The following is a 21,633-nucleotide window of genomic DNA, read 5'->3' as shown; positions in this document are numbered from 1 at the left end:
TTGTAAGCCATGACTTTAGCCACATTGTGGCTCCACAAATTTTTCACTCACCTATATATTGATAATGGTGGCTTATCTGTGCCTGAGATTAGGCTGCACAGGTAGCTGAACAATGGACTGAAGTCCCAGGTTCCCGCTGCCTCCTTCTCCACTGCAGCAGATGGCAGCTCCTAGATGGCAGAAACCTCCTCCGATTTACGCTAATCTTTTTGTTGGACTCTCACTCCTTGCATGGAGGTGTGCCTAATGACAATGATTGCTGCATCCGGGGGACCATCTGAGTTGCTTATATCTCTTAGTTTCATCATCATCAAGGAGTTTGCCAGGCCCAACAGCGAGACCACAGATGTCCCACCCTCCCAAGACCTCTGTAACACCACAATATTAGACAGAACTACGACAGCTGCGACGCCCCAGACACTGTCACTCCACCCGCCACCAGCTCAAGAAATTACAGAAAGTTCCAAATGCAGTTGTCCGACTGGTCCTCAACATCCCCTGCAGCAGTCACATCATGCAACAGCTCAGACAACTCCATTGGCTCCCGGTCAACAGGAGAATCACCTTCAAGCTCCTCACACATGCCTTCAAAGCTCTCCACAACAAAGGGCCAGCATACCTGAACCACAGCCACGGATTTAACATGCCCGCCAGACATCTATGTTCTGCCCAATGTGCCCTAGCCTCCATCCCAGGATCCACAAGGCTAGAACCGGAGGAGGGACATTCTCCTAACTCGCCACCAAGACCTGGAACTCCCTGCCCCCCTCCCCCCACCTCAGGCAATCCGCGTTGCTGACCCACCTCAAGAAGGACCTTAAGACCTGGCCCTTCGAATGATCCACCACACCCAGAGCGACCAGCAGTGCCCCTCCTCCCCCCCAACGCCTTGAGCCCCTCATGGTTGAGTAGTCGTGCTTTATTAACGCTTGGTTAATTGATCATGTCATCATTTTTCAACTAAGTTACACATTTCACCATGTGCCTCACTCTTCTAATGGCTAATATAACCTCATTCAAAGGTGGTTTGTCTCCGAGCACAATTCTTCATGGACTCTCTCTGAACTACACAACAAGAAAAATGTATCTCTTATCCCCTCAAGTCTTAGTTGCCCAAATGTGCAAATTGAAACCAGTTTTGGCAAAGCGGTAACACACTCTTATATTGTCTAATGGTCTGCTTGTTTGCGTTTACCAAAGTGATATATTTCCAAAATCTTGGAGATCCTGGTTAAAAAAAATTTGAACTTATTTCTTTCCATAAACTTATTAAGACTGCTACTTGCCTCTCTAATTTCGGAAGAGTATCTAAAAGTTCCCAACCTTCTGCTCCCAAACTATGTAAAAAATAAGGCTACTTTTCTATCCACTCCTATATTTGTGCCACACCCTTTGGATAAGTGTCAGAACAGCAGAATGGTGAGAATCTTGAAAATGTACCCATCACTGAAGAGTTAGAAACTTAGTTTGGGAGGTCAATGTAACCTTCTGCCCGTACTTTCCAAAATATACACTAGTTTACCATTAATTCCGTATCCCCATTCATCACGTTAACGTTTGGCACAGGAACTCAATTTTATTCACAAATCTCCACCATATGCGGGAATGAGATGAACATCATAACACTTCGTTCTCCTTTTTTACCGTTGAGGCACACAGTAGCTAACAATTGTATTTCAATTAAGTCATAGTTGATGATGCTTTTCTCCTGCGGGTGCCCCATGGAACGCAAGTCACATGTGTGTTACAATGACCTATTTAACAGTCTCAGACGTATGCAAATACATTTGTGCTACTAGCCTATAGTAGGAAACACTTTGGCACAATATCCATTTTTATTCATTCTAACGGAAGATTAACAGAAGAGTAACAGAACACTCCGCGCATCACCAGAGGCGAACATATCACATTCCATTAGTCGAACATATCACACTCCATTATATCAATAATTTATTACATCACCTAGCCTAGAACACATCCCCTCCCTTCTAATTATCTATGCTACTATTATAAAGAGAGAACACAAACCTTTTGGCAAGGTAAACTCGGGAACCACAGCGCCAATCCACACACCCAATACATTGTTGTAATCCTCAGGGTGTGCAGATGGACATAGGCTATAGAAAGAAAAAAAAAACGTAAATTTAAAAATATAACTTAAAAAAAAGTAGTGCCCTGATAGTAGCGCCAGCCGCAACGCTGCGCTGGCCGCAACGTACGTGATGACGAGAAGGAGCGGCGGTGAAGTGAGGAGCGCGGGGAGGAGCGGCAGCTCAGGTGCGTCATGACGAGGAGGAGCGGCGGTGAAGTGAGGAGCGCGGGGGGAGCGGCGGCTCAGGTAAGGCTCTGGCACACGGGAAATGTTGGGGCGGGAGGGAGCCGGTGCGGGAGGTTGGCCCTGAACAAATGCGGCTGAGGTAAGGCTCAGGCTCTGAGGGCAGCATTTCAGGCTTGCGTGCATTCCCGCCACGGCCCCCGCCCGCCACGACATTGTCCGGGACACAGACAATGTCGTGGCGGGCGGGGGACGGGGCGGGAGTGCACGCAAGCCTGAAATGCTGTCCCCAGCCCCGGGCAACGCTGGGGCGGACTGCTAGTACTACAATACAATTAAAAAACGTATAACTGCCATAAACACTATCCATAACAATCTCTCTAAACTCACCTCTCATACCAACTTGAACATAACCACCGAACACGGTAGAGCTAACACAGAAACAATTACATCACTCTTTCCTCTCCACAATGTAATCTTTCAACCAACCAGGTGGCCTTCTTTCCCTCTTGGCAGCAGAAATCACAGGTTCATCGCTCAGAAAGCTGGATACCTCACTTCCCATACTGGAAGATTCCTCCATCACTTCATTTGTGCTCGTCATAGGTTCTCCACTCACATTGTTGAGTATTCCACCTTCCTAACCAGACCTTTCACCCACCAAATTGTTTCTACTCACCCCTGCACCAGAACCCAATCATTCCACCTCTGATAAATCCCAGATCGTGGGACCCTCTATCCAGTCACGATCTCGCCCAGAAATCTCTTGAAAATCCTTTCCTACAGCTACTCTCATATATCATACTTTACCACTTTGTTCTCTGACTGCATTCTGCAATACGTCCACTACCATCTCAGGATCAAAATACCGACTCACCTATTTGGGAAACTTACCAGGCTTCTTGATACCAACGGAAACCCCTACTTTTACATTCACTATTTTAGCACCATACTTGTCATTGTAGTAATGTTTACTTTTGCCATGCATCACCAGTAACCTTCCTCGCACCAGCTCAGTTGACCAACTATCTACGCTCTCATTTTTCAACCAACTCGGGTTAGCTTTTGTCCTAGGATTTATTCCCCCCATCTTAACAAAAGGTAATAATCCAGTGATATCATTAGTTGTTACTCTATAAGCTCACAATGGCTACACCTGTACCTCCCAATCACTGTTGATTGACATGGCTGACTGAATCACTCCCTTGATGACTATTGAATCTCTCAACCATGCCATTACCATTGGGATTGTACTGTGATCTGGTGCTGTGGTTAACTCTAACTCTTTCAAAATATTCCCAGGATACCTTGGATAAAAATTGCACACCATTGTCACTCAGAATTGTAAAAGGAATTCCATCAGAATTAAAAAAAATCTTCCAAAAACCTTAAAAATGATTCCGCGTCTGCTTTGTCTACAAATTCTATAACAGGCCATCTGATAAAAAGGTCTATTAACACTACAATTAATTTTTGTGACTCTCCAACCGAGCCAAACACTGATTCCCAAGGTTGTTTGGAATACAAGAATCACTGATGGGAGGTCTTAAAGTGCATAAAGATGTGCCAGTGAAACGCACCTATGGCATTCCCTGAGACATCTTTCCACAGCCAAATCCATCCCTGGCCACTAAAACTATTTCTTCACTACAGATTTGGTTCTAACACCACCAAAATGGCTTTTATGAGACAAAAATCAAAATAGTTTCACGGGCCCCCAAAGGAGGAAAGATCCTGTCCACTCTAAAAATGTACTTATTATCAATGGAAAGTTCTGATCTAATTTCTTCATAAAGTCTCACATCCTTGTTCAGGAGCTCAATTCTAGACCAATCACAGCAAAGGAAACTAGACACTTCCTGCATCACATTATCCTTCCTATACTCCACCGCCCATTCATCTCTCTTTATTGCTGTGGTATCACAATCATGAAACATCGCAACCTGAAAATCATCCCATACATCACCCATACTTTCCTCTAATGGAGCAGGCACACGAGAAAGGCAGTCAGCTACCACACTGATCTTCCCGGGTACATATAATTTTGTAAACATAATCCTGCATTTGCACAGAAAGTCTCGCCATTCTGGCCAAACAATTGCCCTTTCCTTCTGTTGTCAATAGCCTAATTAACGGCTTGTGGTCACACGGTATGATCAACGTTGTTCCCCATATAAAAGCTCTAAAGTGCTCCAAAGCCCAAGCGTATGCTAAAGCTTCTTTCTCAATTATAGGGTACTTTTCTTCCGCTGGGGACAACGACCTGGAAGCAAAAGAGATCACATTCTCCATACCCTTCTTATCTTTTTGTGTTAAAAATGCAGCCAGGCCCTTATTATTTGCATCAATTGTAATAACATTATCCAATTCCAGATCACAACTGCATAAAGAAGCCACATTGTTAATACAAGCTTTGACTTTCCTGAAATCCTTTCACCACCTAAGCTACAAATCAAATATTGTTTTGTTTTTTAACAACTGCCCAATATTTTAAGTGCTCTGTGCAAACCTTGGATTGAATTTAGCACAGTTCTCAGCCATCTCCAAAAATGACCAAACCTTCTCCTTACTGCTACGTGCTGGAGACTTCTCAATGGCACTGATCAGAGGGTTTAAGTTTAATGTCATCTTTAATGATCCCATAACCGAAGTAAGTAACTGTATGATCAGCAAATTTGCATTTGGAAAATTCTACAGTTAACTTGTGTCTTTCAGAATTCAGACCTTTTATCACATTGGTTAGTGAGTGGCCAGGAGTTTTCCCCATCCACAGGCTAGCACTGGGCATAAATGTGGCAATCGCAGTACTCTCATCAGAGCACTCCAGAACCTGTGAAGAGTAGAACAAGGACTGCCATGTTATCTGAAGATCTGGATGTTAGACTGGGCCTGCTTGCCTTGAACCCAGAAGTGACTTCAAAGGTTAAGTCCGCCAACAGCTACTAAGGGACCAGCTCAAGCAGATAGGGACCAGCACGCGCAGGCAGGCTGTGCTTGCATGCTTGAACCCTGCGAATACAAAATTAAATTGTAGATACGTCAAGTTTCTGACCACGATAGAGCAAAGACTACCAAATCTACAACTCGCGGCAAGCACGGGTTCTGGCACCTAGCGGCCGAATTTTGGGCTACACACGTCTAGCCCAGCTGGGCTCAGAGAACTCTGCTAGACAATTATTCTCGGTCCCTCATGGCATGAACTTTGATAAGGACAATTACACAGACTATTCTCACCATATTTTAATAAATTGTTTTAATTGCAACGATTGTATTGGTTTTAATTAACTATACAAAATAAAATGTATCTTATCTTCAAAGGTCAGTAAGCAGACTTCCTGTTGAGCTATGGGGACACAAGAAGCTTCCAAAGACCTTTCCAGTAATTACCCACCTGATTAGTTCCAAATGGACCTGCCCTGGACCCTGTTGCTGCTCTCTGCTGGAATGAGTCTTGACCCCCCCCCTGACCCCCCCCACGCCCTCCCCAAGTGATGTCCCAAAGGCCCTGGACCCTTGGCTGGTGCCAAACTGTACTCCACCTGAGGTTTCATGAAACCAGGGACTTGGAAATCTTTTGCTCTGGGAACCGTTGAGGGACAGGGACCAACCTGCCAAGCCAATCTGACGAAGCTCAATCATTGCTGGGACACTGTTTCAGGTTGCTCCCGCTACATTCTTCTCCACAAAAGCAAATCTGATTCATTGGGAATTCGCCAAAAAGGTATATGGCTTCACGAAGACCACTTCAACTACTGCCTGCAGCCTTGCCTCGCTGGAAGGAAAAAATGACTAGGTCCAAAGGTAGTAATCTTCAAGGCGCAAAGGCGCGAAAAAGTATCTGACCAGTGAGGGAACTTCTCTGAGCACGAATCCAAATTTCTCCTACCCAAAAGTCAACAGCTTCAGCAAGACCTCATCTAGTGACTATCAGACGGTGTGAAGCCCTTTTCAGCCACAGCCTGCTGCCTTGCCCCGCAGAAGATTTCTGGCATCCATCCCAGAGACTGGAGGTAAAACTTTTCACGGGGAAAAGCCAGCTCTTGGATCGGACTCACTCTCCATTGAGGTCAGCCTTAAACCTTACCCTTCTACCGGTCAAGTGCAACCAGATTACCACGGTTGGCGCTTATAGCTTTCTGGCGATATTTGAAACTTTACATTAATAAAATTCAAAAGACAAGCGTAACTTGAAGAGCATTACCAACACAAATACAGCAGTCCACACAATAGGTTCCTACGGCACCGATATGAACCATAGCAGGACATAACATGTCAAAACAGAGTAAATCACATACAGAAATATTCAGAAATATGTATATATAACTATATACAGACACTGTATAAATGACAAGGTGCATATCTGAACAGAGAGACTTCTAAGGATAACATCGGCCAAGGCCATGAGTAGAGGGACCTGAGCCTCTACCTGGCAATGAGCAGTGGGAAGAACAAGGGCATAAGAACTTCCTAACACCAGAGATTGAAGAGTAGACAATACCACAAAGATTAAAACGCAGCAAACACTGTGGTGCAAGTTGGACCAGCAGACCACTCAGTGGCTATGAAAGTACCCAGTATGTACCCACAGACCATGCCAGACCTGAAAGCAGAACATAAACTGTTCCGGAAGTGTAACAGAAAAACATGTTCACAAGAGACACTGACTTAGGGCTAAGGCAGCCAACAGAGGCAAAAAAGTTGGAAACACAGCAAAACGCTTGAAAGACAGCCAAAGGCAAGACGAGGCTATCGTAGCATAAAGGGAATCCTACTGACAGTGTTTAGAAAAGCGTTACCCACAGTGGTGTGGGAGCACTTAGTGTTTCTTAAAATACCCCTCACACACCAAAAGGCCCCTTGGTGTCATGCTTCATCATAGGGGTCTTCGCACCCCTCTAGCGGGATGCGGCGTGCTACGACCTACGACTATGCGGGAGCACTTATAGTAATGACTATGTGTGGTGCGTGTGGTGCAAGTGGTAGGGATACTTATGTGAGTGGTGGGATTTAGTGAAGAGTTAAAAAGATACCTGGCTCGTGGGTATAATGGAAAAACTGTTATTCACAACCCCGGGCTGGTACTACTAAAAAGAAGTGAAGTGCGAGGTTAGACCTGTCGTGTTAATGGACAGTACCTGGACGTACACATGAGGTACTGTAACTAAACTCCGGCAAGACCGAACTGGTTCTTATTGGTAAAAGCCAACTATTCTGGGGCCCGCACTATTGGACACCGGAACTTTGCTCCCCTCCCACTCCTTCCAGCTCGGTTAAAACCCTAGGGGTGTCCATTGACAAAGACCTGTCGTTAAAAACCCAAGTGAGCTCAGTCGTGTCCACATGCTTCTCCCAGCTCCGCAAGATCAAGAAGATAAGCCGGATGCTCACCCAGCCAGCCCTGATCCAGGTGGTGATAGCTCTCATACTGTCACACCTGGACTACGCAAACGCTATCTACCGGGGCCTTCCTATCGCCCTTTGCAGGTGCCTTCAGAAGGCCCAGAATCAGGCAGCCAGACTATTCCATCGACTGCCACACTGGCAATCAGCAAGGCCTTTACTAAAAGAACTTCATTGGCTCCCCATCTCTCAACAAATTACATTTAAAAAGGCTTGCATCACCTTCAAATCCCTCCACGTTGGTAGTCCTCAATTCATCCACGATCTTTTACCTAGATACACTCCCTCCCGCAGCCTCCGGTCCGCCAATCAAATTCTCCTTATCATTCCCCCTTACAAACTTCAACACAAGGGAGGCCGCAGGTTTGCCACCCTTGCACCCAAATTATGGAACTCTCTTCCCTCAGAAATCCGCTCCTGCTCCAACCTCCTGATATTTAGGAAACAACTTAAAACCTGGCTGTTCGTCCAGGCTCATGCTTAATCTCCCCCTATTTCCAGAGCATCTGTCAGTCAGCGCCATGAAACCTCTGGGTGTACGAGCGCTATATAAAACTTTGTTAACATAACATAACAAAAAGGTGGGCCCCATCAAACGGCAAATCTCGGAGATGCTCCTGAACATTCTCAGGAAAACTGCCATCACGCAGCCAAGCATGGAGATGCAGAACAACTGACCTGGCCATAGCCCGACCCACAGTCAGTGGTGTCCATGGCTGATCGAATCAAACATTTTGCCAGCTCATGACCATCGTGGAGTATCAAAGTCAGGTCAGCCTGAGGGCATTCTGGAAGAGAGGGAAGAAGGCGCTCAACCGAGTCCCAGAGGGCAAAAGTATTGCGTGCAAACACGCAGGACGTGTTCAAGGATGGAAGGCCCAAGCTCGTGGATGCATACATCTGCGTACCACATGTCTCCAACCAGCGAGACTCCCTAGTGGGTGGAAGCATCAGAGGAGAGGACGTCAGCAGCAAAGCTGAGGCTGCCTGGACAACAAGCCCTTAAGCCCTAGGGTGTAGAAACAAACATGCAGGGTCATCTGGAGCCGGGCGATGATGATGAGCGATAGCAAGTTCCACAGAGTCCTCCGAGGAGGGCGTTGCCCAGGTCCCCAGAAGAATGTCATACAACGATGTGAGAAAAGGCAGCAAAAACAAGGGATCGGAAGGCAGAGAGATAGAAGAAAGCTGGAACTGTAGTATGTCACCACCTTTGTGAACAACTCCTGCAATCGCTGCACTAGCCTCCGTGGCCAATTTATGTGGCGACAGCAGATCATAATTAGGGGACAGTTGAGGCTAACACGTCCACCAAAGGCCACAGGCTCTGCAGCCCGAGAAGGGCCTGCAATTGCTCCACACCAACATGTTCCGAAGAATGTGTAAGCAACACTGAGGGGGTAAATCCCCAGGGGCCTCATCCACAATCAGCAAAGGAGGAGGAAAGGACGTCTATGGCGTCAAACAACGCCGGGACGACACCGCCTCAACGTGGACGAACGCCGAAAGGAGACTCCGTTGATCGGTGTCAGGACGGTGTTAACCGACATCCACCGCGATGGGACACTGCAGTGTGGATCGGCGTCGACTTGGGGACAAGTCTCCTGCTGAGGCCGCATCAGACATCATCGCAGGGAGCGCCACAGGACTGTCCACTGACGCCATAGGTGGACTGCAGCGTGACATTTGAACTGGAAGCCCTACCGGCTCGACTTCCGGCATTGCAGCAACTCCGGAACCGGAGTCAGGGTACTCGACTGGCGCCTACCACCTCTGTGGGGCCGGAAGGCGCACCAGGGAGAGGGGTCCACCCAAAGATGGCCTGAAAAGACTGGTAATAGGCTTCAACCTGGGTGCTAGTCACCCCAACCCCAGGAAATGGGGGAAAGGCGGGGGTCGACTGCTGGAAGGCCCTGGCCGGTAGAGACTGGGAGCAGCGACCAACCAACTGCATGACTACGTGAAGCCGATGGCCTCTGCGACTTCTTCTTGTGCTTACCTGGGACTACGGCCATAGGAGGAGGGCTGCACAGGAGATGTGGAGAGGGGTAAGGAGGGGATATTAATCGAAAGAAAACCGGGAGCATTGAGGAAGAGATGGTCCATTGTGGAACTAGAAAATAAAATAATTCCAACACCTCATTCCCCTGCCTAAAGGTCTGCATATCCCCCAATAGACAAATTCACCTTGAAAGGTGACAGGCCTAGAGCGTGGAAGATGACTATGCCAACTACAGACATTTAAAGGGCATCTGTGCCAACACCAGTCAGACACCTTAAAAGTGACTGCGTCAGCAACAGACCGAAATCTTAAAGAGAAGTGTCAGCCACAGAGAAGCACACAAACTTTAAATGTGACAGTCCGCCGCAGAGAGACATGCAGACAACTTAAAGGTGACCATGTCAGCCACAGGCAGACATCTTTAAAGAGGACGTGCAACTCAAATGCTGTCATTTCGGTATTATTTTAGTTGCTTCAACTGCGCACGTGCAGCATGTTTACTGTTTGATCCAGATATGTGTCTGCCCACGAGAACGTGCGCTACTTACCACATGGGGAATGAGCCTCGACAGAGTTGGAAAGCGATTGCATCTGAATTTAAAGACGAACTGCCACATGACGATGTGTGCTGCTGTGTCTGCCTTGTGCTTGAAATGCAGGCATGAAAAACCTGGCCAGCAGAGATCTCTCTGAGGCAGAACAGAGATAGTGAGTTATTTTGCCTTTGGTTTAGCCTTGCAGTAGGCGAGGGTGAGAGGTCCCCAAAGAAGGGTAAATATTTGAGGTTCTTTGAGTTTTATCTTCCATCAGATTTTTTTTCTTTCTATAAATCATTTTATTAACAGTTCAGAAAACAGTGGTGGTCGTCACAATCAGGCAATTCAATACTTACAGTTGTACCTTAGGAGGTCAAAGCATACAGGTCATGTACATTTTAAAATACTCCTTGCAGTTCAACACTAAACAGTCAACAATGCGAGTGGTTCGTCAACCGGAGTAATCTGGGGGGTGGGGTGGGGGGGGGGGGTGGGGGGGGTGGGATACGCATGTGTTTCCAATAAGGCTGGAGCGTTTGGCACTCCCATATTATGTGGAAGAGTGTCCCCACCTCTCAACAGCCCCTCCTGCATAGCCCATCCTCACTGCGGCCCATCAATTGCAACCTAGGAGATGTAAACTCGGTGGAGAATTTTAAGCTGAATCAGACTAAGACTGGCTGATATAGCTACTTCCTTAGGAGACGCTAGCGCACTCCTCCATTCCTCCTCATCTATTTCTAACCCATCAGCTTCCCATTTCCCTTTAAGGTTTTGCAATAAGTCTAGGGAGTTATTAATAATTTTTTTATATGTGAGTGAGATGGCATGCTCGGGAAGATGGCCGTCAAGTAATCTGTCTTCCGGGGGGAGGAGTCTGGGGGCAAGGTGCCCGGGGGTTGTTGGATTGCAGGGAGTGTCTGACCTGTAAGTATCGGAAATATTCTGTTTGGGCGAGCTCGTATGTGTGTTGGAGTGAGGCAAAGGATACAACCCCCTCTGAGCCCCATAAATCTTTTATGTGTGAGATCCCGATCAAGTCCCAATTGCGGAACCCTTTGGTACGGCTCAGAGTACCCAATCTTTCTGAGACCCATAGTGGGGTTGCCATAGTTGGAGTGTCGGCCCATCCCAATTTACGCTGCACAATGTGCCATAGTTGAACTGAGTGCTTGGCAGGCCCGGTAAGCGGGTACCTGCCAGGTTTGGAGTATAGCGCCGCCTCAAAATTCCCACCTGGTAGGAGCCACTGGTCCATTCCAAATCCCGGATCGTTGCCATCACAATACGTGCCCTGATTGATGGCCGAAAGATGCGCAGCCCAGTAGTACTTCCGGATGTCCTGGTGCGCGATACCTCCATCTAACCATCCCAGCGTTCGTTTCTGAAGAGAAATACGGGGCGCCCAGGACCATAGTAGCTCTCTCAGTGTGGTTTCAATAGACACGAAGTAGGACTGTGGAACCAGGTCTGGATGATTTTGAAGGGCATATAAAAATCTCGGTAGAGTCATCATTTTAAAGAGTGACGCCGTTCCTAGTAGGGACAGCGGGAGCTTACGCCATGAGGCAGAGTCCTTTTTGAACCGCTGTAAGGGTGGCAGGAGATTTCTCTCATGCCTGGCGGCCCCGTCTTTGGAGATAAAGATCCCCAGATACTTGAACCACTCTTAACTGCAATATCAGCCCGAGGCTCCTGGTACAACGCACCTTAGCATTTACTCAATCTGTTGTGACCACACCAAACATTTCCCAACTCCCCCCACCAACCCCCACCCTCCAACTCCAGCCCCCCCTTCACCTCCCATCCCCAACTCCCCCCCCACCCGACCCCCCTCCCTGGATCCTCTTGGTCGATATGCAGCTATTTCGGGTAAATGGGAGGGCAGCAGACTCAACCTAGTCACAAGCTACATCCCTCCTGGGCTTCAAACTCAATCATACCAAGATTCAGGCAAGTTGCTCCTTTCCCTTCCGGAGGGGCAGCTCCTAGTGGGGGGAGATTTTAATGCTGTGATCTCAGGGCACCTCAACAGGCACCCACCCAGGGACATACATCTGTCGGTGTTGGTGCACCAGGTCATTTACGAGTTGTTCCAGAGCCTTGGCCGTTGTCTGGAGTTCCCGGATATCAGCTTTGTTGGTTTTGGCCTTTTCTGACGTTTTACCAAGGTCCGTGCGGAGCAGATTGACCTCGATTGAAACCTTGTCGATTTTCGTCTCAAGATTCGCGCCAAGTGTCTGAATGGCCGCCATGATGGAGGCTAGCGACCGTTCTTTTTGTCTGGTCCCCAGTCGCGCCCTCCGTCTCCTGTGTCCCCTTCTGTACTGTATATTTGTCGAGCTTATTAGTCTGCATATTGGCATTTAGCTTAGGCCTCATGGCGGCTGTGGCAAGCCGCCAGTTCGCAGTGGGGAGTCTTTCGTAAAAACTACCCTAGTCCGGCACACCACCAGGACGTCAAGTCTCACTCTCTGCGCCACTACCCCGATCTCTCAGCAGGTCCCCGTATCGCACTGTAGGACTCAGGCTAAGGCGTCCCTCCAAACCACTATCCACACTGTGTTCCGTTGATCTTCTCTCAGTGCTGCCTTAGCCAACTCTAGGGGGGATATTAACTGGTCTGATGAGCCCAGTCTCGAGTAGCCTCTTGCCCTGGGAGGTCTCCTAGCGTACCTTCCAGTCCGCGACCCGGCTATCAGCTCCTCCAGACTATTACCAGGGTGTTTATGGCGGCCCACTCTCCTTGCCGGCCAAACACGGAACCACGGCACACCTGGCACCCCTTTCTTCAATAGAGCCAGCGGGCTCACGATCTGCTATCTGCTCCTGCCAGGCGCACTCACTGCGGCTCCCGCCGAATTGTAGCCTCTGCCTCCGTCGATCATCAAGGCCTTTCACAGGCCGCACTCAAACATGTCGTGCCGATTATTGAAGGCCGGCTGCCTCCTCACCAGTGTGGGCAGCACTCAGCGGGGGTCCGCATTGCGTCCATCTCGCTCCCGCGACCTCTCCACAGCGGCGCAGCACCCCTCAATTCCCGCTTGGGTCGCTCAGGCCTCAGCGAAGCCATGTTCCGACCAGGCCTCAAAGCCGGGGCCTATAGTGGCGCCCGGGCCGCTCGCAGAGCACCAGCACCGTCCACCGTAGTTCAGCCCCAGGCGGCAGGTCCGTATCTCGGCTCTGGATGCAGGTAGAGAGACCAGAGTGGGCTCATTAAGCTCTGCTTCCCCTCGCGGAGGCAGCGTTGGGGGTGGAATGCAGCAATCACGGATTCTGCCGGATTTTAGAGGGATGACGGGTTTTCGCTCAGAGGAGCTCCGGGCTAAGCGGCCATTTTCGTCGGAGCCTGGCCATGCCCCCCGTCCATCAGATTTAAACTTCATTTTCATTTCATTTTGGAATTTTGTAAAGCGCTTGGTAACGCACACCGGCGTGTCCCCGCGCTGAAGAGAACCTGGAAGAGAGTCAGAGGATTATAACAATGCTAGGCGGAAGAGATAGGTTTTGAGGGTTTTGCGAAATTTAGTCTCAGAAGGTTCGAGACGCATTTCAGTGGGGAGCAAATTCCAATTCTTGGCTGCAAGGAGCCTGAAAGATCTACCTCCCATCCGAGATTTACGGATTTTGGGGACAACAGCCAGACCCATCCCAGAGGATCTGAGCAGCCGCTCAGGTCTGTAGGGAGTAATAAGGCTGTTCAGCGGGCCGGGTGCTTTGCCTCCAAAGATGCGATGGCACATGCAGAGAGCCTTGAAGGTAATCCTTTCCCGGATAGGAAGCCAGTGAAGGGACCTCAAGGCAGCTTTAGAGGGTGCTCTCCTGGGGAGTCTCAGTACCAGCCGGGCTGTGGCGTTTTGTAGAACTTGGAGACGGTTGAGACTTTTGGCCGTAATACCCAGATATAATAGGTTGGCGTAGTCAAGTCTCGATGTGACCAAAGCATGCACAAGAGTTTGTCTGGCACCAATCGGTAATAGGTCAAGGACCTTGCGAAGGCTCTTCAGTATCCCGAAGCACATTCCAACCACCCGGTTAACCTGGGGAGCAAAGGATAGATCAGAGTCGAATAGAACCCCAAGATTTTTCGCCTGGTGGCTCGGCGTGGGGGTAGAGCCCAGAGAGTCAGGCCACCACGCTGAGGACCACACAGACGGGCCCCCCCCTACCACGAGCACTTCCGTTTTGGACCCATTCAACTTCAGGCAGTTGTTGGACATCCAGGAAGCAAGTTCCTGCATGCAGGCCCTGAAGTTGAGTGCCGCAGTATCGGGTGCCCGTGACAACGAGATGACCAGCTGTGTGTCGTCAGCGTACGACACCAGCTGGATGCCATGCCTTTCCACAATGGTGGCAACAGGGGAGGCGTAGAGGTTAAACAGGGTGGGGCTGAGGGCCGAGCCCTGGGGAACCCCTTGTTCGAGATTGAACACCCGAGAGTAGTGTTCCCCCTGCCTGACCTGAAAGCCCCTCTCAGACAGGAAGGACTTAAAAGATTCACCAGTTTGGATTGATGAATAAAGCGGCATACTAGGTATAAACAGCTTTGCCTTATTTTGCAAATTGTGCGACTACCGCGGAGAAAGGACAAGCATAATTCTATAAGTAGATCATTTGTCGGTGCACTTTAACGTATTAAAACACTGTTTGATGCAAACACACAATAATGAAAATAGCTGAATAGAAGTCTTTTTCTAGCAGTGCATAGTAAAGAGCGCAGGTGTGTTTTGCATAGTTCTATTTTATCAGTATATCCACATTTAATTAAAATGTATTGGCTGTGCATTATGCCAACCCTGTAATCGTTTTTAGGTCGAGGACCGCAAGGCTGCGCTTGCGCAGTCTCCGGTAGGAGATTTAATGATTTCTAGTATGGGGGCTTGAACCTGCCTCTCTCCTCCATTGGCTGGCTCCCTAAACGGAGGCCAGCCATTGGAGGAGAGGGGCATCACTCCAATAAAGCCCCATCACTTTCGGATTCAGGGGTGTGTTTTTGGCCTTCTTTCGCCCTGTGACGTCATCCGTCACTCAGAACGCCAAAAACACGCCCCCGATTCAGAAATGTTCTGACATTTTCGTCAGCTATTTTTTTGGTTGTTGTTGTGAGGAACAGTTCGTAAATACAGTCAAATCCACCAAAAAATGTTTGCTGTAAACATATTGGGTTTAACCAATATGTTTAAAATGGATAATGTATTGCTATTTTCTTGTAATGATTCTAAGCATACCAACACCTCCAATGTTTGGCCTATTAGCTCCCTCCGAGGTGCGGTCTTGTTTAGCCTCTATCAAGAATGTATACACACATATCCTGCAAATAACCAGAGAATGCATGTTGACGGTCACATTATGTTCAAAAGTGTCCGTGAAGAACGCTCCTCTTCCCTTAATCTTGTGTTTTGTCATATGTACCAAACACTATGTTAATTAAAAAATGAAAATGCTTTCAGCCTGAGCACCGCTCTTTTTCTACAGTGCCTCCCAGTGGAAGGCACCACTAAGCCTAACTCGCAGTCCCCGGTAAACACACATCACGACTCGGTTACAGCCCGCAAGGCGGCGCCTATCACGACGTCGCTCTCGCCTACGTTTTCTCACTCTTTTACTTCCGGTGGCGTGCCTTCCCAGGCCTCGCTTTCTGAGAGTAACTTCCGGTTAGGTCCACGTTCTAAAGCCTACCACAAAGTACTTCCGGAGCCGGCCACTCTTTTACCCTGCCTAGCCTGACTGACTGCACTGATACCAGGCTCGGCGGAAGATTGCCGTCTCTTTTCCGCTTGCAAACTAAGAATGTCGGACTCCTGGGCTCAGGCGGTGGATCAGCAGGAGTTGGCAGCGGTGACGGTGAGAGCATTACTGTCTTGCAAAGTAAGGGGTCGTGGTGGAAGCTGTCATGGGACTTAAGAGTTTGAAGGTTCTCGAGGACTGAGTGGGTTGTTGCAGAATGCTAGCTACCTTGTTTCCAGTTATGTGATTACATTTAATAAGTCTGTGCTGACAGGGACTCGTTTAAAGCCCAGAACAGTTTCGACCCAATATTCTGGCGATTTGGTGTAACTAATCTAGAGCCATTGGGAACGTAAAGTGTAGGGAACGATTAAAGTTTTTTGGGGTGTGACTGCAGTGGCTGGAAGCTTGACGCACCGGGAAGGGGAGGAAGAAATGATTTTGGACACAAGTGATGGAGTCTACGAATGAGACATTAAGAAGGGTCAGTGGTTTTAAAGCAATTTAATGCAAACAGTGACCATGTGTTCGTACAAGTGTGTCAGTGTAAAGTGTTTTGTGCATTATAGAAAAGACCTTTGAATTGGACTTTGAACTTGTGCTTCTAACCAACCAATGACATTTGCTTTCTGTTATCTGGTTCTGATTTGTGACAGGCGCCTGCGTTGTCCTAGTCGCGACCACTCTGTGTGTGTGTGGGGGGCTCTGTGTGTGTGGGGGGGCTCTGTGTGTGTGGGGGGCTCTGTGTGTGTGGGGGGCTCTGTGTGTGTGGGGGGCTCTGTGTGTGTGGGGGGCTCTGTGTGTGTGGGGGGCTCTGTGTGTGTGGGGGGCTCTGTGTGTGTGGGGGGCTCTGTGTGTGTGGGGCTCTGTGTGTGTGGGGCTCTGTGTGTGTGGGGCTGTGTGTGTGTGGGGCTGTGTGGGGGGGCTGTGTGTGTGGGGGGCTGTGTGTGGGGGGCTCTGTGTGGGGGGCTCTGTGTGTGTGGGGGGCGCTCTGTGTGTGGGGGGCTCTGTGTGTGGGGGGGGGCTCTGTGTGGGGGGGCACTGTGTGTGTGGTGGGGCTGTGTGTGTGGTGGGGCTGTGTGTGTGGGGGGCTCTGTGTGTGTGGGGGGCACTGTGTGTGTGGCTGTGTGTGGGGGGCTCTGTGTGTGTGTGGGGCTCTGTGTGTGTGTGTGGGGCTCTGTGTGTGTGTGGGGGGCTGTGTGTGTGGGGGGCTCTGTGTGTGGGGGGCTCTGTGTGTGGGGGGCTCTGTGTGTGTGTGGGGCTGTGTGTGTGTGGGGCTGTGTGTGTGTGGGGCTGTGTGTGTGGGGGGCTCTGTGTGTGGGGGGCTCTGTGTGTGTGTGGGGCTCTGTGTGTGTGAGTGGGGCTGTGTGTGTGTGTGTGCGTGTGTGTGGCTGTGTGTGTGTGTGTGTGTGTGTGTGGGGCTGTGTGTGTGTGTGTGGGGGGGCTCTGTGTGCGTGTGTGAGACTGTCCGCGAATACTCTCTGCTACTCACCTATTGCCATTGTAAATGACAATACCATTTATTTATGTTTTAAAAACAAAAAGAAAAAAAACGTCATGAGCAATGCCAATAGCTCTACCTTTCAAAATGCCGAGACCATTGCATTGTAAATGCTTGTTCTCACTTGAGTTTTTCCAGACAATTGCTACTCTTATGTTTCCTAACAGCAATTAAGGCTGGTGACATGAAGTTCTGAGATTATACTGAATAAACAGCTATCTACATCATTATCGTATAAAATCTCTTTACGTCTTAACTACACTTTCACAACTGCCTTAGTAACTTTCTTATTTCCCAAATTTGCTTAAAAATGCAACATTTGCCCACTCTTTTAAAAAAAAGTTTTCTGGGGAGAAAACCCTTTGAGTGATGGTCAGGTTTGCTCACTTGCCACAAGTCACTCATCCCAAACTTTTATGCCTCACAACTTTCAAATGTCACTAGCTGCCACTGGGTGCTGTGGGGCTCAGCAGTGGCGCGGTTTCATTCTGGAAATGACCTGCGGGTCCTATAAAGTTGCCAATCCTGCGCGCTGATGTCAGTTGCGTTCAAGACTGTCCGCATCTACAGACCTGGAGCTCCAAGAGCAAATTGGTAGATCAGTGTGCGGATTTTTTGACTTGGGGTCTTATAAAGAGGTAGAGTACATTGACAGAACGGGGAGGATCAGTGAAGAATCAGCGGCTAGGTAGAGTCTCTAATAGAAAGAGCGTTACCAAAGGTAAGTAACTTGTTCTCCTGATGGAGACTCTAGCCACGTATTCCTCACTTTTTGAATAGATAGCAAAGCAGCACCTATTTGGAGGTGAGTCTGTGAATGGACTAAAACCAGAAAGTCCTGTAGGACAGAGTGGGCATAATCCTCTCTGTCCAGACAATAGTGCTTCGTGTACATCTTGAGGGACGCCCACATACCTACTTGGCAAATGTCTAGGACAGGGACTCTGCGTGCCAACACAGTGGTAGCAGCCTTGGTCTTGGTGGAGTGGGTGCGCAAACCTTCCAGGGCCTGCATCTTCTCCAACGCGTAGCAGATCTTAATGCAGAGCACGATCCAGAGCGAAATGGTAGGCTTCTACATAACTCTCCCTTTCTTTGACCCAGGCAAACCCCACAAAGAGCCGATCATTCACCCAGTGGTCTTTGGTATGATCTATGTACAAACTGAGCACCCCTTTAGTGTCCAAGAGATGGTTCTCTCCTCCTCCCAGAGGGGCAAGGAGGAGCATAGAACGCCAGAAGAGTAATAGCTCGACCGACGTGCAATGGCATCAACACTTTCAATAGAAAGGAGGCTTCAGTATGCAGAACCAGCTTATTGGGGAAGAAGGTAGTGTATGTTGGATGAATACACAGAGAATGAAGCTCACTCACAAGACATTTAGAGATGATGGCAATCAGAAACACAGTTTTAATGGTAAGAAGCCGCAAGGGAGAGCTCTGGAGCGGCTCAAATTGAGTTCACATCAAATAAGTAAAGATAAGATTGAGTTTATATTGGCCATCACAAACTGAGAAGGTGGAAACATGTTGTGGCCCTTTCAAAAATTGCATCACAACTGGTGATTTAAAAAGGAGGGCAGAGCAGGCAACCACAACAAGGCAGGTAGAGTTGCAATATAACCCTTAACTGTGCCCAGGACAAGGCTTGGCCAGGCAAGAGACCGAACAAATAACAAAACATCGGACAGTTTCTCATGAAGGGGGTCAACCTAGTGAGTGCCGCAGCAAACCACAAATATGGCCCAACAACAGGCATATACCGTTTTTGTTGCGGTGCTTCAGGCTGCTAAGATGACCGCCCACTTCCAGGAGAAGGTGCAGGTGTTCAGTTACTGCCACTCAATATCCACGTGGGAAGCTGGAGGCTGTGAAGGCCTAGGTGACGAACCCTGCTCTGTTGCTGCATCAGCAGGTCCTCCCAAAGGGTAAGCCTGATCGGAGACATATGTCTAGCCCAGGAATTCTGGATACTAAACTCTTTGTGAGCCACTAGGAAGACTTGGGCCCTATCTACCCTGATCGTCTTGAGAACTCGGGGCAGAAATGGCATAGGCTGAAACGCATACAGGAGTCCTGAGGTCTACTCGAGGAGGAATGTATCTCTGAGTGAGAGAGGCCATGGAAACTCCAATGCGCAGAAGTGCTGACATTGTGCGTTCTCGGTGGTGGTGAACACATTGAGCCAAAGTTCTCCCCTTTCACATAAGAGACCGTGCACAACCTCTGGGTGTAACTGCAACTCGTGATCTGCTAGGTGCCGACAGCAGAGCTCACCCACCCTGACATTTATTGATCCTGCCAAGAGGTTCGCCACCAGGAAAATTCCTTGGTGGCCTAGCCATTTCCAGAGGTATAAGGCCTCCTGGCACAGGGATCGTGACCCCACCACGCCCTCCTGCAGTACCACATGGCAGAGGTGTTGTCTGTGAACACCTGCACCAGACTCAATCAATCAATCAAGTGACTTGTACAGTGCGACTACGCACCCGTAAGGGTCTAGAGGCACAAGGGGTTTCCTTTGATAGATGGCAGGAAGGCTTTCAGTGCCAAGCAGATGGCCCTCAGCTTCAGCAGGTTGATGTGGAGTTGGGACTCAGCAGGATACCAGAGGCCTCTGATATTCACTGCTCCCAAATAGCTGCTCCATCCCAGGCGCGAAGAGTCAGTCACAACTGTCAGTTCTGTGTGGAAAAGGGAGACGGGTCTGCCACGCACCCAAACACGGCTCAGCAGCTATCACTGCAGATCTTCTGCAGTCTCCTCTGAAATCTGAAAATGGTCGGGGAGGTCCACTTGATGTTGGGTCCACTGGGATTTCAGATGCCATTGCAGAGCCCACATATGCCATATTGGGTAGTCGACCAATAGGATGCAGGAGGCCATCATTCCCAGCAGCATCAGAGCTGACCTAACGAAAATCCAGGACTAAGGCAAAATGATCAGCATCACAGCCTGAATGTCCTGGACTCTCTTTTTTGGGGAAAGGCATGAAACCGAACAGTGTCCTGAATGGTTCAGATAAAGGGAAGCTTCTGAGAAGAGTCAGGTGTGACTTTGGCATATTGATAGTGAACTCCTAAGGTGACAAGAGGTTTGTTGTATTCTGAAGGTGATTGACAAATGTCTGTGGCGATCGTGCCGTCAACTCTTAGTCAGCGAGGTAGGGGAAGACTGGCAGCCTTAATCTCTGAAGGTGTGCTGCCACCACCATCACTTTCATGAATACCTGAGGGGCAATAGTCGGTCCAAAGAGGAGCACAGCGAACTGAAAATGCTACTCTCCCACACGAACCACATGTAGCATTGTCAGGCTAGCAGGCCGATAATATGGAAATAGACATCCTGCAAATTCAAAGCCACCATCCACACTCCCGGGTCGAGAGCAGACAACATCTGGGCCAGGGTAAGCATTTTGAACTTACTCTTCTGGAAGAAGGCAATGAAAGGGCACGTCTAGAACAGGCTAAAGATGTCCAGCCTTCTTGGGCACCAGAAAGTAGCGGGAATAACAACCACACTCTACTTCTGGCACTAGCACCCTCTCAACAGCCCCTTTGGTCAAAAGGGCTTGCACTTCCTGCTGCAAAAATGGAGAGATGGGCCTCAATCAGTCACTGAGGTGACTTGGAGAAGAAAGGAAGGGTAAGGTATAACCTTTGTGGACAAATGTGATCTCTTGTCAATCCAGGTAGAATTGGTTGATTCCGCCTCCTACCCCGTGGCTGTGACACTGCAAGGGTACAGTAAAGAGGCTTGGTTAGTGGAGCAGTGAAATGAGCTGGCGGACTGACAGAGGCAAGCGGAGGCCCCTGGGGCAGTAGGCGACACTGGCTCTCCCACTAAACACCTGGGTTCCCTGTAGGGGAGGGACAGGCTTTAAAATAACCTATATATTTGCAGGATGTTTCTAATTGATTTTGAAAGGTTTCTTTGCATTCTTTTTTTTTCATTATAGGTGAAGATGTGTTGTAGCATGGAAGTTGCAATATGATGTGTCACGCGCCTGTTGCCATGAGTTGTAGTATGCGGGCGCCATGAATTCTATGCCTCGACCCATTTGTATATGAGCATCTTCTGAGCGCCGTTCCAAGTTCTGTTCTGACGTACCGTTGCCAGTTTGGCGAGTCAGTTGCAGAACTGCAGAGTTGGAGAGACCCTGGAGAATGGGCTCTGCGATTTAAACTTAAAA

At 48.9% G+C, this 21,633-nt stretch overlaps 1 protein-coding gene across 2 annotated transcripts in view; it reads right to left on the bottom strand.

The window, feature by feature from the left end:
• The window catches only part of FANCM (FA complementation group M), an 861,212-nt gene that overhangs the window by 26,011 nt on the left and 813,568 nt on the right, over nt 1-21,633 (bottom strand). The gene's annotated exons all lie outside the window — the stretch shown is intronic.

Source organism: Lissotriton vulgaris, chromosome 9, assembly GCF_964263255.1.
Source record: "Lissotriton vulgaris chromosome 9, aLisVul1.2, whole genome shotgun sequence".
NCBI lineage: Eukaryota > Metazoa > Chordata > Amphibia > Caudata > Salamandridae > Lissotriton > Lissotriton vulgaris.
This window is presented reverse-complemented; position numbering and strand designations above follow the sequence as displayed.